Source organism: Hyperoodon ampullatus, assembly GCF_949752795.1.
Source record: "Hyperoodon ampullatus genome assembly, chromosome: X".
Classification (NCBI taxonomy): domain Eukaryota; kingdom Metazoa; phylum Chordata; class Mammalia; order Artiodactyla; family Ziphiidae; genus Hyperoodon; species Hyperoodon ampullatus.
The window spans coordinates 1,376,924-1,397,098 of NC_136913.1; positions in this window are offsets into that span (position 1 = coordinate 1,376,924).

The window sequence follows — 20,175 nt, forward strand, 5'->3', positions numbered from 1 at the left end:
GCCAGACATTAAAGTGATTTGCAAAAATGTAAAACAATGCCATTCTTATCACTCATATCCTCCCATTAGTGAGAATATATTACATATAACATATATATATAGTTTATAAGAAAAATATAATATACTCATAAGACTATATTCTTTAATATAATAAGAATATAAGATATTCTTCATACAATAAGAATATATTATTTGTGTTAACATGTAATGGATTTATTATCATTATTTTTAAATGTATCCATCCATAGATGTGTAACAATCTTCTCAGTTTTCGTTGCTAATATGGTAAATATCAATTTATATAAGTCACCCAGACAGAAGCTGTTTGGGGTCCTTAATCATTATTTAAAATGTAAAGAAGACGTGAATTTATGGGTTTGAGAACCAGCAATGACATTCTCAGTATAAGAGTCCACAAGATGCAAACACGGCTTCCACCCTCCAGAAGTCATGCATTGGCACTTAGTTAATCAGGCAAAGGAAAGTTCTTGAACATCTGTAACCAAGAATCTGCCCTCATGCAGATGAGCAGGATAAACTCACATCACTTAGGTGGCATTCCCTCCAGTAAAATTCGAAACTCTGAATTTGGTTTAAAATGGTCCTAATTGACAGTGTTTCTAGGCACAGTGGTGACATTTGAAGTATAACAGCAAGGATACAGCAAGGATTCCAACTATCAGAATGAACAGCATGATTACATCATACTTTTGGCCCACCGAGACCCCCAGAAGATGCAAACACACATCTTCTCTGGAGGAATGTGCCCTCATTCAGGGACAAGGGAGAAGAGTGTCTGAAATGTAAACATTACAAAGCCCATAAGGACTTAAGTCTCCTTGAGCAATTCTCAACAGGCATGAGACACAGAACAACAGAGCAACAAAGATTTCAGGTTTAGATGATCAGATACAGATTGCAGTGCAACCTACACAAAGAAATAAAAGCAAGCTTGATTTGAAAAAGACCCAACAGAACTGCAAGATACAAACACTGAAATTTAAAACTCAGTGGATGGAGTTAAAAGTAGATAAGAAAGAAATGAAGAGAGAATCAGTGAATTGGAAGGCTACACTTTCCAGAAGCCAGCACAGAGAGACACAGAAATGAAAAATGTGAAAGAGATGTTAGAAAAATAGTGAAGACACAAGAAGAAGAGCTAACAAATGTTAAGAGTTCCAGAAAGACAGGGGACAGGAATACATGAAGAGATGATGATTGAAAATCAACCAGAAAGACAGTAACCCACACGTATAGGAAATCAAACTAATCCCAAGAAGAATAAAATTAAATACATGTACACACATACATCACAAGGCATTCCAGAGTATACCAAAGACAAAGAGATAAGCTTAAAAGCAGCCAGACAATAAAAGATGGCATATTTTCAAAGGCTTGATGGTGGGACTTACACCTGACTTTTATCAAGCAATGGAAGCCAGTCTACCAGGGCAGAGTGGAATAAAAGAATTAAAGCATTGAAAGGAAATAGATCCCAGAGAAAATATCTTTCCAAAATGGGTCTGAAATAAATACAGCTGCAAAAACAATAGCCTATGAGCATTTTCACGAGTAGACCACCACTGAAGAAGATTTTAAAGCCTGTGCATTAAGGTGCACTCTCTCACCACTCCTATTCAACACAGTACTGGAAGTCCTGGCTAGAGCAACTAGGCAAGACAAAAAAATAAAAAGCATCCAAATTGAAAAGGAAGAAGTAAAATGTTGTTCTTTACAGATGATATAATCTGATATATAGAAAATCCTAAAGATTCAGTCATGAAACTGTTGGAATTAATGAACTCAGTACAGTTTCAATATATAATTACCATACAGAAATCATGTGTTTCTATACACTAACAATGAAAAATCTGAAAAGAAATTACAAAGATCATCACATTCACAACAGCATAAAAATAATAGAATACTTAAGGAATTAAAAATCTGTACAATGAAGACAAATCTCCGATGAAAGAAACTGAGGAAGAAAGACAAATGTAAACATAGCATGTATTCATGGATCATAAGAATATTATTGTTAAAATGTCCATACTACCCAAAGCAATCTATAGATGCAAAGCCATCCTCATCAAAATTCCAATGGCATTTTTCACACAAATAGAACAAGTAGTCCTAAAACTTGTATGGCATCACAAAAGACCCCTCATAGCCAAAGCAATCATGAGGAAGAAGAACAAAGCCAGAAGTATCACACTTCCTGATTTCAAACTATATTACAAAGATATGGTGATTAAAACAATATGGCAGTGGCATAAAAATAAACACAAAGACCAATGGAATGAAAACTGAGCCCAGAAATAACTCCCCATATTTATGGTCAACTAATATTTGACAAGGGAGCCAATAACACTCAATGGGGAAAAGAGAGTCTCTTCAACAAATTGTGATGGGAAAATGGGATGACCACATGTAGAAAAATGAAATTGGATCCCTATTTTACACCACCCTCAAAAATTAACTTGAAATGAATGAAAGACTTAAACATAAGACCTAATACCATAAAACTCCTAGAAGAAAACTTAGGAAAGAAACTCCTTGGCATAGGTCTTGGCAATAATTTTTTTAAGATATAACATTAAAAGCAAACACAACAAAAGCAAAAATAAACAAAAATAAGCAAATAAAAAATAAACAAAAATAAACAAATTTGTAATTTGTACAAATTTGATACAAATTTGTGTAATTTGTATCAAAGTAAAAAGCTTATACAAAGCAAAAGAATCCAAAAAAAATGAAAAGGTAACCTATAGAATGGGAGAAAATTTTTGCAAACCATGTATGGAGCAAGGAATTAATATCCAAAAAATATAATAAACTTGTACTACTCAAAACCCCCCCAAATCCAATTAAAAATGGGAAGAGGAACTGAGTAGACACATTTTCAAAGAAGACATCAAATGGCCAACAGGTACATGAAAAGGTGCTCAACATCAGTAATCATCAGGGAAATGCAAAATTTTTTTTTTATTGAAAAGACATTATTGAACATAATATGATTATATACAAGCTATCAGTTTCTGACTTATTTAACCAAAGATATAGAAGTTAAGAGAAAGGATATGTATATATTAAGAGCAGGAGTAGATGCAGCATCTATTTCCAGATTTTTCTTTTCTTTTTTTTAAACTAATTTTTATTGGGGTATGGTTGCTTTACAGTGTTGTGTTAGCCTTCACTGCACAACAAAATGAATCAGCCATACACATACAGATATCCCCTCCCTTTTGGACTTCCCTCCCATTTGGGTTATCACGTGCATTAGTTCCCTGTTCTATACAGTATGTTCCCATCAGTTGTCTATTTTATACATAGTATCAATAATGTATATGTGTCAATTCCAGTCTCCCAATTCCTCCCATCCCACCTCTTTCCCCCTTGGTATCCATACATTTGTTCTCTACGCCTGTGTCTCTATTTCTGCTTTGCAAATAAGATCATCTATACCATTTTCTAGATTCCACATATATGCATTATTATATGATATTTACTAGAGAAATGCAAATTTAAACTACAATAATATAACACCTCACCCCTGTTAGAATGACTATCATCAAGAAGACAAGAGATAACAAGTATTGGTGAAGATGTGTAGAAAAAGGAACCCTGTGCACAGTTGGTAAGAGTATATATTTGTTCAGCCACTATGAAAAACAGTATGGAGGTTCTCTCCAAAATTAAAACTAGAATTACTGGAACTTCCCTAGTGGCACAGTGGTTAAGAATCTGCCTGCCAATGCAGGGGACATGGGTTTGAGCCCTGGTCAGGGAAGATCCCACATGCTGCGGAGCCACTAAGCCCGTGTGCCACAACTACTGAGCCTGCGCTCTAGAGACAATGAGCCACAACTACTGAGCCCATGCGCCACAACTACTGAAGCCCATGTGCCACAACTACTGAAGCCCATGTGCCTAGAGCCCGTGCTCCACAACAAGAGGAGCCACTGCCATGAGAAGCCCGTGCACCACAACAAAGAGAAGACCCCACTGGCTGGAACTAGAGAAAGCCCATGCACAGCAACAAAGACCCAAAGCAGCCAAACATAAATAAATAAAATAAATAAATTTACTTAAAAAAATAGAATTACCATATGATCCACAAATTCCATTCCTTGGTATATCCCAAGGAAATAAAAATAGGATATCAAAGAGATAACTACACTCCCATGTTTACTGCAGAATTATTCACAATAGCCAAGATATTGAAAGACCCTAAATGTCTTCAACAGATAAATCAAAGTAATGGATAAAAATATCACTCGTGCATGCACGCACATGCACACACACACACACACACACACACACACACACACAGAGGAATATTATTCAACCATGAGGAAGAAGGAAATCCTACCATTTGCAGCAACATGGATGGACCTTGAGGACATTACACTAAATGAGATGTCAGGTTACACAAAGACCAATACTGTATGGTATCACTTATATGTGCAATCTAAAAACCTCAGACTTGTAAAAGCAGAGAGTGGAATGGTGGTTATCAGGGGCTTGGGAGTAGGGGACTGGGAGATGTTGTTTAAGGGTACAAGCTTGCAACCACTAGATACAGAAGTCCTGGAGATTTAATGAACAGCATAGTGATTATAGACATCAATCTTGTATTGTAAACTACAAAGTTGCTAACAGATTAGATCTTAATTGTTCCCACAACAAAAAAGACACAATTATGTTATATGACAGAGGTGTTAGTACAGTGGCAATCATACTGCAACACATCAATGTATCAAATCCACATGTTGCATGTCTTAAACTTATACAATGTTTTATGTCAATTATATCTCAATACAAGGTTTTTAAAATTAAAAAAAAAAAGCCAGCACTAACCCATGTTGGAAGGTGCAAGAATGTCAAAAGAAATAAAGACATCAAAAAATGGTAAACGTGTAGGCAAATCTATACAAATATTGAATGTATAAAGCGATATTACTCATGTTTTGTATAAGGTCTGGGATAACATGAGGAACAGTATCTGAAACCAGTGCTTGCCAAGGGAAACTTACCATGGGAAAATAGGTAACTTTTTAAATGGATACATTTTATACAAGTAATGTCATATTTAATAATACGAATGTGTTAAGTGTTGATAAACTGATACTCTCACAGGTCAGATAAATGGTGATTCTTTATGACCACATGGGTCCACCTTGGTGCAGGCTCTACTGGGATGTTTGGGAATGAAATCTGGAGGATGTCTTAAGTGATACAGTGGACACTGCAAGTGAAATGCCAGCAGGAATCTGCAGCAGGTGGCATCCCCCAGAACCCTGAGCAGGCACCCCAGTCACCAGCCATCTGATGTACCTGGTGTGTGCGTGCATACACACACACACACACACACACACACACACGCACACGCGAGCTCCTGGAAACCACAGGGGACATTTCCCACCCATCGTTGACTTAACGATTGACTTGTGCAACCCAGCACACTTTATTTCCTTTCAGATTGGCAGCAGGTTGCCAATCAATGCTAAAAGTCACTCAGTGGAAGGGTGACAAGGCACAATGGACACACTGCTGTCTATGATAAAGAGGAAATTGTGGTTGCAAAGGACGGGACCTCAAAAATGAATGCTGAGATTCTACTGCTCAGATCAGACAGCTCTGCATGATAGGTTCTCTCTCCACAGTCTTTCTTCTTGTGATGAAATGTTCTCTTCTGAATATTCCCTCTGCTGCCTCACTCTCAGGTTAGTTATTTAAAGGATGAAGAGCAATGAGAGATCAACATCACTGTTCTACTTTCAAACGTGGCATGCCCGTGGCTCAACTATTATTATTATTTTAAAATCTACAATGCTTTTTTTTTAAACTCAGGAGATACAGTTTGAAGGTCCAACCTCCCTTCACAATGTCTGCTTTACACAGCTCACATTCCTATGCGTCCAGGGAACACAAGAGCCTCCACAGCAATGTTCAGACAAATGAACGCCCAGCTGCGTGTCAGGGGGAAATTCATGAGAGCCATTTTGCACATTCCTCGCATCGCTTTTAATCACCCAGGGCAATCATGACCGGGCAGGTGAAAAATGTCCAACTTCCTTCTTGGAAAACTTAATTTTAAAGGACATTCAACATCTCCGTTGAATAGATCATTTGTTAGCAGAAGTATCTTCTTAGGTGGGGAGGAATTTCTGTTCCTACAGTGATTTTCACATCAATTTATCTGATCATGTAGACTGACATCTTCCCAGTTAAAGCTTTGGAAAAATAATAGGAAGTGATGGCGAAAATGTGTAGAAGTGGATGAATCTGGAGTTTCATTTCCCGTCACTTCTTTGGAAAATATTGTGTTGGCCAAAAGTTCGTGTGGTTTTTTTTTTCTGTAAGATGTTCAAATGAACTTTTTGGCCAACCCAATAACTGTAAAGTTGTCACTGCTTTACTAATTCAACTGATATTTATAGGACGCTGAGGCCATGTTAAACAAGAAGCTACAGACTGAGCAGAGTGGAGAGACAGGTAATTCCTGGTCCTTTTTCTGAAGGAGCTTACAGTCTACAGACAAAAATAAGATTTCTATGGCAATAGTGCCACCATTCAAGGGTTTCAGTGAGACAAGAAATGTGCGGGTTGGGTTTATGGTCTGACATAGAGATCTTTTGTTGTATTTCTCATCTCTGGTGGGTTAGCAGCAAGACAGCAAAATTAAGGCAAGCAAGGCACCCAGGATGCAACATTGGAGGATGTGCTCTCTGTCAGACTCATGCAAATGCAGAGTTTGCACCTGATAGTGTCTTCCTTAAATATGCCTGGAAACCTTGCTTCCATTGTCCTAGTCTGGGGAGTGATTAGCAGAACCTACCGTAGAAAACTAGGTTTGCTCTACACGAACCTAGTGGTTAGACCACAAATACCTAACACAGCACTCACCATGCCTATATATTTCTTTTTTGAAGCTAAGCAATCTTGGTTGGTTCTTTCCTAGCTTGATACCCACCCACACTCAATAAATGTTGCCCAGTTATTGGTCTATGGTTCTCCAATGGTTTCCCAGTGGTGCTCAAAAAATGTTAGCACTTGAGACACAATTTCACTCACTTCAGTGGTCCCATCAGAAGTCAGATTGTAAAATATTGAAAATAAGGAGTATTCTGACTCTAGAAGCTTAATCAGCCTAGCTCTAAGTCCTAGACAAATGTTTCAAACAAGGTTGCTGGCTTTAGCAAATCAACACACAGGACACATAGTTAAATTTGAGTTTCAGATAAACAACAAATAAACAACAAATATGTGTTCTTCAGTATAAGTATGTCCCAACTACAGCATGGGACATATGTATACTAAATAAAAGATTTGTCTCAAATATTGCATGGGACATACTTGTACTAAATAAACTACTTGTCTCAAATATTGCATGGGATATACATATACTAAACTATTATGTATTGTTTATCATGCAATATTTGGTATACGTTTATACTAAAAAATGTTATTTATAAAAAATTCAAGTTTAACTGGTGTCTTATAATTTGATCAGGCAACACCACTTCCAAAGGCTGATTCTTAGGGGCAGAAAAGGAAGAGACAAAGACAGCTGGGTATCAAAAACATGCAAAACGTCCATACAGTGTGACCAAGAAGTCCTGTTAATCGGGGTTTATTCTAAGTAAATAATACAAATGTGGGGAGGAGGGAAGCACAAACATGGCTACCTCAGCACCATTTTATAGAAGGTCAGATAAAATGCACTTTCTCATTTGATAAAACACCAGGCTGCCATCAAAATTAATGTGGATAGCAATACATAAAATTTTCATGAATGAATATTAAATATTAGAACACTGTAATTACAAACACATTTGCACATCAACATTGTGAAAATGACTCTACTACCCAAAGCAATCTACAGATTCAATGCAATCCCTATCAAACTACCACTGGCATTTTTCACAGAACGAGAACAAAAAATTTCACAATTTGTATGGACACACAAAAGACCCTGGATAGGGGCTTCCCTGGTGGCACAGTGGTTGAGAATCTGCCTGCCGATGCAGGGGACACGGGTTCGAGCCCTGGTCTGGGAAAATCCCACATGCTGCGGAGCAACTAGGCCCATGAGCCACAACTACTGAGCCTGCATGTCTGGAGCCTGTGCTCCACAAAAAGAGAGGCCACGCTAGTGAGAGGCCTACGCACCATGATGAAGGGTGGCCCCCACTTTCCACAACTGGAGAAAGCCCTCACACAGAAACGAGGACCCAACACAGCCAAAAATAAATAAATAAATAATAATTTAAAAATGAATATCTGCTTATAAAAAGAAAAATTGTTTTTTTTAAAAAAAAGACCCCGAATAGCCAAAGCAATCTTGAGAAAGAAAAACAGAGCTGGAGAAATCAGGCTCCCTGGCTTCAGACTATACTACAAAGCTACAGTCATCAAGACAGCATGGCACCGGCACAAAAACAGAAATATAGATCAATGGAACAGGATTGAAAGCCCAGAGATAAACCCACGCACATATGGTCATCTTATCTTTGATAAAGAAGGCAAGAATATACAGTGGAGAAAAAACAGCCTCTTCAATAAGTGGTGCTGGGAAAACTGGACAGCTACATGTAAAAGAATGAAATTAGAACACTCACTAGGACCATACACAAAAATAAACTCAAAATGGATTAAAGAGCTAAATGTAAGGCCAGACACTATCAAACTCTTACAGGAAAACTTAGGCAGAACACTCTATGACCTAAGTCACAGCAAGATCCTTTTTGACCCGCCGCCTAGAGAAATGGAAATAAAGACAAAAATAAACACATGGGACCTAATGAAACTTAAAAGCTTTTGCACAGCAAAGGAAACCATAAACAAGATGAAAAGGTAACCCTCAGAATGGGAGAAAATATTTGCAAATGAAGCAACTGACAAAGGAAAAATCTCCAAAATATACAAACAGCTCATGCAGCTCAATATCAAAAAAACAAACAACCCAATCCAAAAATGGGCAGAAGACCTAAATAGACATTTCTCCAAAGAAGATATACAGATTGCCAACAAACACATGAAAGAATGCTCAACATCACTAATCATTAGAGAAATGCAAATCAAACTACAATGAGATATCACCTCACACCGGTCAGAATGGCCATCATCAAAAAATCTACAAACAATAAATGCTGGAGAAGGTGTGGAGAAAAGGGAACACTCTTGCACTGTTGGTGGGAATGTAAATTGATACAGCCACTATGGAGAACAGTATGGAGGCTCCTTAAAAACTAAAAATAGAACTACCATATGACCCAGAAATCCCACTACTGGGCATATACCCTGAGAAGACCATAATTCAAAAAAAGTCATATACCACAATGTTCATTGCAGCTCTATTTACAATAACCAGGACATGGAAGCAACCTAAGTGTCCATCAACAGATGGACAGATGAATGGATAAAGAAGATGTGGCACATATATACAATGGAATATTACTCAGCCATAAAAGGAAACGTAATTGAGTTATTTGTAGTGAGGTGGATGGACCTAGAGTCTGTCATACAGAGTGAAGTAAGTCAGAAAGAGAAAAACAAATACCATATGCTAACACATATATATGGAATCTTTAAAAAAAAAAAAAAGGTCATGAAGAATCTAGGGGCAAGATGGGAATAAAGATGCAGACCTACTAGAGAATGGACTTGAGGATACGGGGAGGGAGAAGGGTAAGCTGGGACAAAGTGAGAGAGTGGCATGGACATATATACAGTACCAAACATAAAATAGATAGCTAGTGGGAAGCAGCCACATAGCACAGGGAGATCAGCTCGGTGCTTTGTGACCACCTAGAGGGGTGGGATAGGGAGGGTGGGAGGGAGGGAGACGCAAGAGGGAAGAGATATGGGGATATATGTATATGTATAGCTGATTCACTTTGTTATAAAGCAGAAACTAACACACCATTGTAAAGCAATTATACTCCAATAAAGATATTAAAAAAAAAACTGTCATCAGAAGCATCATTATCAATAAACGTTGTAGCTACACATTAAAAAAAAAAAGACAGGGCTTCCCTGGTGGTGCAGTGGTTGAGAGTCCACCTGCCGATGCAGGGGACACGGGTTCGTGCCCCGGTCTGGGAGGATCCCACATGCCGCGGAGCGGCTGGGCCCGTGAGCCATGGCCGCTGAGCCATGGCTGCTGAGCCTGCGCGTCCGGAGCCTGTGCTCCGCAACGGGAGAGGCCACGACAGTGAGAAGCCTGCGTACCGCAAAATAAAAAAAAAATAAAAAAAAATAAAAAAAGACAGCATGACAGAGCAATTAGATTGTGTAGGTGAGATATTTTATTTTAATATTCATGCTGAAATTTTTGTAGTAAGGTTCTCCAGAGAAACAGAACCAATAGGGTGTGTGTGTGTGTGTGTGTGTGTGTGTGTGTGTGTGTGTGTGTGTGTGTGTGTGTAGAGAGAGAAAGAAAGGGAGATAAAGGAATTGATTCATGGAATTACATGCAATTATAGAGGCTGGCAAGTCCAAAATCTGCAGGGTACACCAGCAGGCCGGAGACCCAGGAAAGAGATGATGTTGCAGCACAAGTCCACACGACTTTTGCTGAAAAATGCCATCTTTCTCTGGGGAGGTCAGTCTTTTGTTCTAGTCACACCTTCAACTGATTTGACGAGGCCCACTCACACTATGGAGCACAATCTGCTTTACTCAAAGTCTAACAATTTAAATGTTAATTTCATCCATAAACACCCCCAAGGTAACATCCAGAATAATGTCTGACCAGATATCTGGGCCCCATGGCCAAGTGAAGTCGACCTATGAAATTAACACAAGCACTATTACTAAGATGAAACAGTTGGGGAAAAAAGGAAGACTGAATGTGAAGCAGGGAACTGGGAGCTGCCAGAATGCACTATTTTTAAAAGCAGCCAGACAAAGAAAGGGCTGATATAAATGGGAACGCATGTGTAGGTAACACAAGGTTAGAAGAAGCTCATGCAAGACAAGAGAGTCTGCCATGCTTGTGGGTCAGGAACAAGAGATTAAGGAAAGCCTTCCAAATGAGGACCCCTCTTGTCAACCCCAAGCCAGGGGCTTCTGTGATTTGATAACAGAATGAGAAATCCCACACAGATAATTGCCAGTCCTCCACTGTGCCAAGTTTTGCCTTCAGTTTGGGACACAGTGTCAGGAGAACAGAGTTTGCCCTGACACTCTGGTTCAAACATGGATGATATCTGATCCAAGCTCTTCTGAAATATGTGTGTGTGTTACCAGGAAAGAACCCCCCATGCCTATGAAAGAAGCACAATCATATCGTAGGTTAAAAGGTAGACCTCACAGTTGTTAGCCAAGCCAACTTTTTCCAAGAGCTCATGGGCATCATTTATTCATTCAACAAACACTATTGCATGATCACCATCATCTTGCCAGCTCCTATATTTTTATATCCCTGGTTTCTCATGCAGTACTGATATCCCGAATGTTTGCACGACTCATAGGTCAAAGCAATGAATGGATAAATGACTAATTCCTTTGCTCCATCCTCCCTTACAAAATCTTGAGCAGAAACTCTGGGATGAGCCTTGGTCATTTCACACAGTACCTAAAATGGATTTCTGAGATTTACCTTAAGCCATGTTTAATAAGACCAAAAAAAGAAGATCTTGCATGATAACCCAAAACTAAAGTGTGCATGATCTTATTTTCTAAGTGATATGAGCCTCTAGCTTATTAGCTAAAAGCATCACCAACATCATCACCATCTTCATCATTGCCATTATCATGTCATCATCAACACCATCATCTTCATTCCATTATCAAACTATCACCATCATCAGCACCACCACCATCATCCATGAGAATCTGAATCCCCTGTGGTGAGTGATCAGAGCCTCCACTTAGGCTTCTGAGAAAACAATCTGACCCAAAATGACTGTTTCCCTCTCTTCTTTATCCCTGAAAGATAGTCTTCTGACTGATGTTTTCCTTTGGGCAGTGGAGCATTCTCGGTGGCCTAAAAACTAGGGAAAGTGATGATCCAACCTCCTTGTGAGACAGCCTCTAAGTGGCCTCATAACAAATTGGTCTGGTTTGAGCCTCCTAAGTGATTTTCAGTGCAGTTTCATCCCCCTAAACTCATTTGTTGTGTGTCATGCCATGGTTCCTTGAGAATCAATTAACAGAAACTGAACAGAATAAGGTCTCTTTCTCTCCTTTAACTTTCCTTCAACAAGTATTGGTTTTTCTCCAGAGGAACTTATTGTCCTGAACAAGTATAGGCATAGAAATATTCATTTCTGTTACTTTGCCCTTCCGGGAAAAATGATAGGAGTTAAGTATATGTCATCTCTGGCGTGGCCATCTGGAAACTAAAACACTTAGGTGGCCCCACCTGCTAATTTTGAAATAGCTTTAGACGTGTGGTGTGCATCTGTGTGACTGAACTCAGATATAAGTCGGAGAAAGGATCCACCAAAGCTGTGCTAGGAGAACTCACTGCGAAAAAGAGTTGGATGAAGAAATTTAAAAGTGTTGTTTGTTTAGATCAGACATGGTTACATGTGAATGGACCAAAGCCAGAAGTCTTCCCATGGAGGAGCAACAGAAAATCAAGGGCACCACATATGTCAATGAATTCTGAGCTGCTGTGGCTGACGGCTGCATCTTGGCTCCATTAACTATGGTTGGCAGGGTATTGTTAGCAAAGTTAGAGCTTGAGACCCAAACTTCAGTGAACCTGGGAGGACAGCCCTGCTGACAGCAGTGACTCCACAAGGCCAGCCTAAGACTCCACAGGTTCAAATAGTTATTCAAGCAGATAAATGGCACCAGGCTATCAAGGTGACAAGGCTAGGTGTCTGTCCAGGTGGATGGACGCTGGTGAAAGAAAGCCCAGAAAGAAAATTTTGGAAAATGAGGTGGGAGATTTTGCCATTGGGATGAGCCATCCAACCACCCACTCATCCATTCACCATCCATCCATCTACTCATCCATCCACCCATCTACTCATCCATCCACCCATCCATCCATCCACCCATCCATCGATCCATCATCCATCCATCCATCCACCCACCCATCCATCCATCCACCCATCCACTCATTCATCCAGCCATCCACCCAGCCATCCACCCATCCATCCATCCATCCACCCATCCACCCATCTACCCATCCACCCACCCATCCATCCACCCACCCACCCATCCATCCATCATCCACCCATCCATCCACCCATCCATCCATCCATCCATCCACCCATCCATCCATCCACCCATCCACCCATCCATCCACCCACCCATCCATCCACTCATTCATCCAGCCATCCACCCAGCCATCCACCCATCCATCCATCCATCCGCCCAGCCATCCACCCATCCAGCCATCCACCCATCCATCCATCCATCCATCCACCCATCCATCCATCCATCCACCCACCCATCCATCCACCCACCCATCCATCCATCCACCCATCCATCCACCCACCCATCCACCCACCTACCCATCCATCCATCCATCCACCCACCCACCCATCCATCCACCCATCCATCCATCCATCCATCCACCCACCCATCCATCCATCATCCATCCACTCATGCATCCATCCACTTATCCATCTACCCATCCATCCATCCACCCACCCACTTATCCACCCACTCATCCATTCACCATCCATCCATCTGACAAGGAAGCATGATGTGTCAGGAACTTACGACTCAAAGGCATAAAGATATGGTCCAGTCAGCAGAACTCCAGGCTCGCAGTCAGGGTTGAGGTTCCAAGAAGAAGAAACGTGGAGACACAGGGGAGAGAGATGAGCTTGGGTGATTCAAAAACTAGGATGTAGCAATCTCTCACTTTAGAAGAATGATGGGTCACAAAAAAAGCAGGGCAGACTGTGCTTTGGGGCCCAACTCAGCATCCAGTGGTCAGCACAAAGGCACCCCGTTCTCAGGTAGCCTCGTGGGAATGGGGACATCATCTGACCTTCTCCATGAAGGTGCTGGACCAAGGAGGATTTTCTCCATGGGCAGCTTTAAAGCTCTCTCATTCATGTCCACACTGATCTAGGAACTGACATGGAAATGAGCTTCTTAGTGGAGATGCAGGGAGAAGGCAGTGAAAGACTCTTTAGGTCAAGGTGAGGGTGGGATGAGGAGAGTGAAACCCAAGGGTGAAAGTCAAAGAGAAGATGCAGGGGCGAGGTAGACCCAGAAGGGAAGCTGGAACAAGTGTAGCATTTGCTCCGGCAAAGGGCAGAAAATATCCAAGGCAGAGGAGGAACTTCAGAAGCAGAAGACAATAGTTAGTCGTGAGGGTTTTGTTTGAGGAACACTATGGAACTCCAGAGCAGCTGCAAGGCACATGGCAGGTCATGGTTGGATGGGTGATCTGGAGGAAGTTTGAGGATAGAAGGCCTCGAACAGGTGGCCAAGGGCTTTGACTCACAGGCAATGGGAGATGGGTGGAGGCATCGGGAGTGGACCATTGCGCCTCTGCGTCACCTGGATTCCAGTGGGGAGAGACTGAGAGCAGGGAACCCAGGTAGGGGACCATGGCTCTAACTGAGCTTTGGAAAGAATGGCTCACAGCAGGAGAAGAACAACAGAGACACAAAAATGCAAGAGAGATTTTGAAAGAAGGTGAGCAAGTAAGGGGATGTGACATTCATGAAAGTTTCAAAATTGCTCGTGACGAATGGTTGTTGGTAGGTTCTGATCATGGGTTTCCTCAGAAGAAATTGTTGTATTTCTAAGATAGAATAAACTGATTGAATATGTGAGCAACAGAGTGAGGTGTCAATGATATAATTAAAAGTATTATGTGAATGAGAGAGAGAGAGAGAGTTTTACTGAGAAAATGAGACATATCCATAAAGATGTGTTGGAGGGGAATTCAGACTTTTATGGGAAAGTGACCCCTTTCTCTAATCCAACCTTACAGACTATGGCAAAAGCTGTGATGGGGCTACAGAAAGCAGTCGACTACTTTTGACTAGCTTACTTTTAATTTAGTGATGGAGCAAAAATGATGATGGTGATGATAACGGTGATGATGATGTTGGTGATGGTGATGATGGTGGTGGTGATTGTGATGATGATGGTGGTGGTGGTGATGATGGTGGTGATGGTGATGATTATGATTACGATGATGGTGATAAGTGCAGACTCGTACATATTGACTTTGAGATGACAATTTCAAGCCAAGTTGGTATTTACAGTAAAGACCTTAAGAAGGTCTTAAGAAGACCTCTAAAAGGTCTTAAGAAGAGTCTGTGGCTAGACGTAAAATTCTGAAAGTCATTTGCATGGCAGAATTAGAGGACTGAAACTCTGAAGCGAAATCTACTCTCCAAGACAAAAATTGCCATCGTAATGAAGCTGATAATTCCTGAGATTTCAGCAAGAGCCAGCCTTGGCTGTGAGTCATTCACCCCGTCTTCACCAAAACCCTATGCGTTGAGCACAGTAGTTATATCCCAATCTACGGATCCGTGTGGGCAGCACAGAGGTTGAAAAGCGTGCTCAGGGTTACAAAGGTAGTCTGCAGAGATCTGAACACAAATCCCGACAGTCTCAGGATTTATTCCTATCGATTTCTCCCTTTATGTCTGTTAGTCTTTGTTTTATGTATTTGGGGGCACCTATATTAGGTGCATATATGTTGATGAGTGTAAAACCCTCTTCTTGTACTGATCCTTTTATCATTATATAGTGTCCTTCTTTATCTTTCTTTATAGCCTTTGCTTTGAAGTCTACTTTGTCTGATATGAGTATTGCACCGACAGTCTCAGGATTTAAATACAAGGATTTCAAGTGCACAAGGCCACAGAGTTCACGTGGCCAAGAAGATGGAGAAGGTCCCAAGTATGGAGGCATACTAGCCTTCAGGGAAAGAAAAGAGAAACGGCAGGAAGACAGATATCAAGAGAACAGGAAGCAGAGGGGAGGAAGGTGGTCCCAAGATGGAGCAGAATCACGGCAGCCCAGACTGGGAGCTGCGAGAGGATGGGGCAGCCAGTGGACTGGACGCCAAAGACGACGGAGGGCATATTGGCAGCAAGCACATCACAAGGGGATTCATCCATCCATCCATGTGACTAGAAATCATCACGGGCAAGTAGTGAGGGATTGTGTTGGGAGTGGATGGCACAGAAATGGAGCTATGAATTTGGTGAAGAAAAGGGTACTGTTTTCATTGAATAGTTGCACTTGTACATATGGTTTTTAAAAAAATACACGTATTGGGCTTCCCTGGTGGCGCAGTGGTTGAGAGTCCGCCTGCCGATGCAGGGGACATGGGTTCGTGCCCCGGCCCGGGAAGATCCCACATGCCGCAGAGCGGCTGGGCCCGTGAGCCATGGCCGCTGAGCCTGTGCGTCCAGAGCCTATGCTCCACACGGGAGAGGCCACAACAGTGAGAGGCCCGCGTACCACTAAAAAAAAAAAAAAAAACTTATTTATTTATTTGTTTGTTTGTTTATTTATGGCTGCATTGGGTCTTCATTGCTGCATGCAGGCTTTCTGTAGTTGTGGTGAGCGCGGGTTACTCTTCATTATGGTGCAAGGGCTTCTCATTGCGGTGGCATCTCTTGTTGTGGAGCACGGGCTCTAGGCACGCAGGCTTCAGTAGTTGTGGCACATGGGCTGAGTTGCTCTGCGGCATGTGGGATCTTCCCAGACCAGGGCTCGAACCCGTGTCCCCTGCATTGGCAGGTGGATTCTTAACCACTGCACCACCACAGAAGTCCCTGTACATGTGGTTTTAGTTTAGAGATGAAGAAATTCTGGCCCATTAAAATTATTAGGTCATATAGAGATGGCTAAAAAGCACATGTAAAGATGCTCAACATCACTAATTATTAGAGAAATGCAAAACTACAGTGAGGTATCACCAGACACCCGTCAGAATGGGCAACATCAAAAGATCTACGAACAATAAATGCTGGAGAGGGTGTGGAGAAAAGGGAACCCTCCTACACTGTTGGTAAGAATGTAAATTGGTGCAGCCTCTGTGGAAAACAGTACGGAGGTCCCTTAAAAAACTAAAAATACCATATGACCCAGCAATCCCACTCCTAGGCATGTATCCGGAGAAAACCATAATTCGAAAAGACACATGCACCCCTATGTTCACAGCAGCACTATTTACAGTAGCCAAGACATGGAAGCAACTTAAGTGTCTATCAAGTGAAGAATGGATAAAGAAGATGTGGTACATATATACAACAGAATATTACTCAGCCATAAAAAAGAATGAAATAATGCCATTTGCAGCAACATGGATGCAACTAGAGATGATCATACTGAGCGAAGTCAGAGAAAGACAAATCATATGGTATCGCTTACATGTGGGATCTAAAAAAAATGATACAAATGAATTTATTTACAAAACAGAAATAGAATCACAGATGTAGAAAACAAACTTATGGTTACCAGGGGTAAGGGGTGGGGAGGGATAAACTGGGAGATTGGGATGGACATATACACACTATATAAAATAGATAACTACTAAGGACCTAGTGTATAGCACAGGGGACTCTACTCAGTACTCTGTAATGGCCTATATGGGAAAAGAATCTAAAAAAAGGTGGATATATGTGTATGTATAACTGATTCACTTTGCTGTACAGCAGAAACTAACACAACACTGTAAATCAACTATACTCCAATATAAATTAATAAAAATATTTATTAGGTTGTGGTGTGAATTTCCAAGGAAGGTCTTAAGTTTTATGCTCTGGGTGTTGTATTATTTTTAAAGAGTAAGACACTCTGTTCCAGCCATGTCCTGAGTCCCGTCCTATGACAAAGCCACGGCCTGTGACGGGAGTGCCCACACACAGGAGCTTCTTACAAAGAAGTGTGTGGTAGAAGATGAGTGTGCTTGGAGCTGCCGCAAATCTGACAAAGAGCCCCCGTCCCTCAGTCCTCGTGGGTTTCTCCTCAGTCTGCAAAGGCTTCTTTTAGCTTTTGGGGAAATATGCTGATTACACAATAAGCAGTGGCAGTGGGTTGCAGGAGGAGAAACAGAAGGACATGGTTGGATGGAAAACTGCATGAGAATAAGGCTTAGCGGGCAGGGTGTGAATCAACCTGCTCCATTACTTTAGAAAATACCAAAGGAGCTAAGATACCAGGGCCTTTCGCAGTGAAGAAGAGCATGCAACACACTTGTGCTTGTAGAATCTGCAAAAGGGGACAGGAGTCCCAAACTGTGTCAGACACAGAATTAGAGGTTCCTTCTTGGGTTTTCGGAATCGTGCTGCGATCACACCATGGACCCGCAGATTTGTCTAATTCGGACAACAGAGAGCTGAGTGCAAATATATACATAAGAGGTATCCACTCTCAGGTCTTTTTTTAGTTATTTTATTAAATGGCAGACTCCAGCCAGCAGGAGATGGAATCAGTGAGCTGAAGGTCTTTTACCACGGAATCATTCAAATTTCTGTCCTAGTTTGAGATTTTTAAGTTCTGGACGTAAACACTAAGATGACACCGTCGACTGTTGATATGTCATGAGGTTCTGTCCCAGCTAGAAATCCAGATGTTTTGTCAGCCATGCCTCTAGCCATACAGTTTTAAATGATTTTGGAAAAATATTTCAAACTTTATAGTCTGATTCCCAAACTGGAAGATGGCCAAAGAGACAAGTAGAGACCTGATTATATGACAACTCTTCCTCCAATCCCATAGTTGTCTACACTGTCAGGACACTCCCTTGTGTAGACAGTCCTTTTTTCCCCTGAGCACGTGACAACTGCACATGATAACTGCTCCAAGTCTCAAGTCCCCACGTTAACATGTCCATGCTTCTTTGCTCCAATTAGCATAACCTCTGAATCTCGTGGACACCGCCCTAGAGGTTTGTATCACTCCATCTTAACCAATATTTTTCTCATCATTGTGGGAATTGCATGATGATCCATCTGCTGGGCTCATCAGTCATCTGGGGACACAGGAATCCTTTAACCTAGGCAGACAGTCTCCAAAAGTCAGCCTGGTCCGTCCATCCTTCTCCATGGATTATGGTGGATGGATTTTGATGGCCCATTCCAAGTCCAGGAAAGCAAGTACGTATGGGTGAGTCTACTTTGTGTTCTATTTTCCAGCTTTCTGACCACAGGAAAACTGCAGAATATTCCTGTGGACACGTGGTTGCCTCCTCTTTCTCCAACACCCAAGGCATTTCTCAAGGAACAGAGAGAATTTAGAATACTCTTCGGTCTTCTAAATGGACACCCGAACCTGAGCCGCCTGAGACAGTCTTATAGTAATCTCTCCGTCTAAATAGAAATGACCCATCTCTCAAATGCTTTCATATGTGCGTGTTTGGGTGTCTCTTGTCTTCTGCCATCAGCATGGGGCACAGTAGAGCCTTCCAAGCTCCATGGCAACCACAAAATGTCGGCTTCACTCAGCATCATCGGATCGCCCCAGGGAAAGGTGATCAATATCTGTCAACCACACAGTGCAGCTGCCGGGGATAGTTAATGGGCTGCGGACGCCAGGCTCTACGTAGCCAAGTCCCGCCAGGAACCAGAGGGCAGGGCCTGAAGGAGGGAAACGTATCCCATCTTGCAAGAGACCGTTGAGGATCTTAAAAGTAACCTTGGGCCACTCACAGGAAGAATTAATTGCTTGTGACTACTATATTCCTGTCCGTGGCAGAGACTCACAACCAAGCAGGATACATCACGGTCTGAGCACCTGCCGAATCATCCCCTCTATGGACACTGGTGCACATCTTTCTGTGGGTAAGAAAAATTAAGCGAGAAGTACTAAGAGCTCCCATTCCTTCTCACCGTTGTGAAGGAATAATGAAGCATCTGTGCACACAGAACACATGTATGACATCCATAACAGAAGCATCAGAAAAGGAGCTGGCCTTGCACATAGGGAAGTGATTGCTGTGGGATTAGGAGAGTCCTTTAAGGGGAAAAAAAACTCGTGTTGGAGCTTCTTTTAGTTTCCTGAAGATGCTATCACAAAATTTGAAAAAACTGGGTGCTTTCAAACAAGAGAAATGTATTGTGTCACAGTCTAAAGGACAGAAGTTCAAGAGGAAGGTGTTGGCAGGGTTCCTTCTGAGGGCCGTGAGGGAGAATTTGCTCCACGCCTCTCTCCCAGCTTCCGGGGGCTGCTGGCAGCCTCGGCATTCCTGGGCTTGTAGATGCATCATTGCAAACCCTGCCT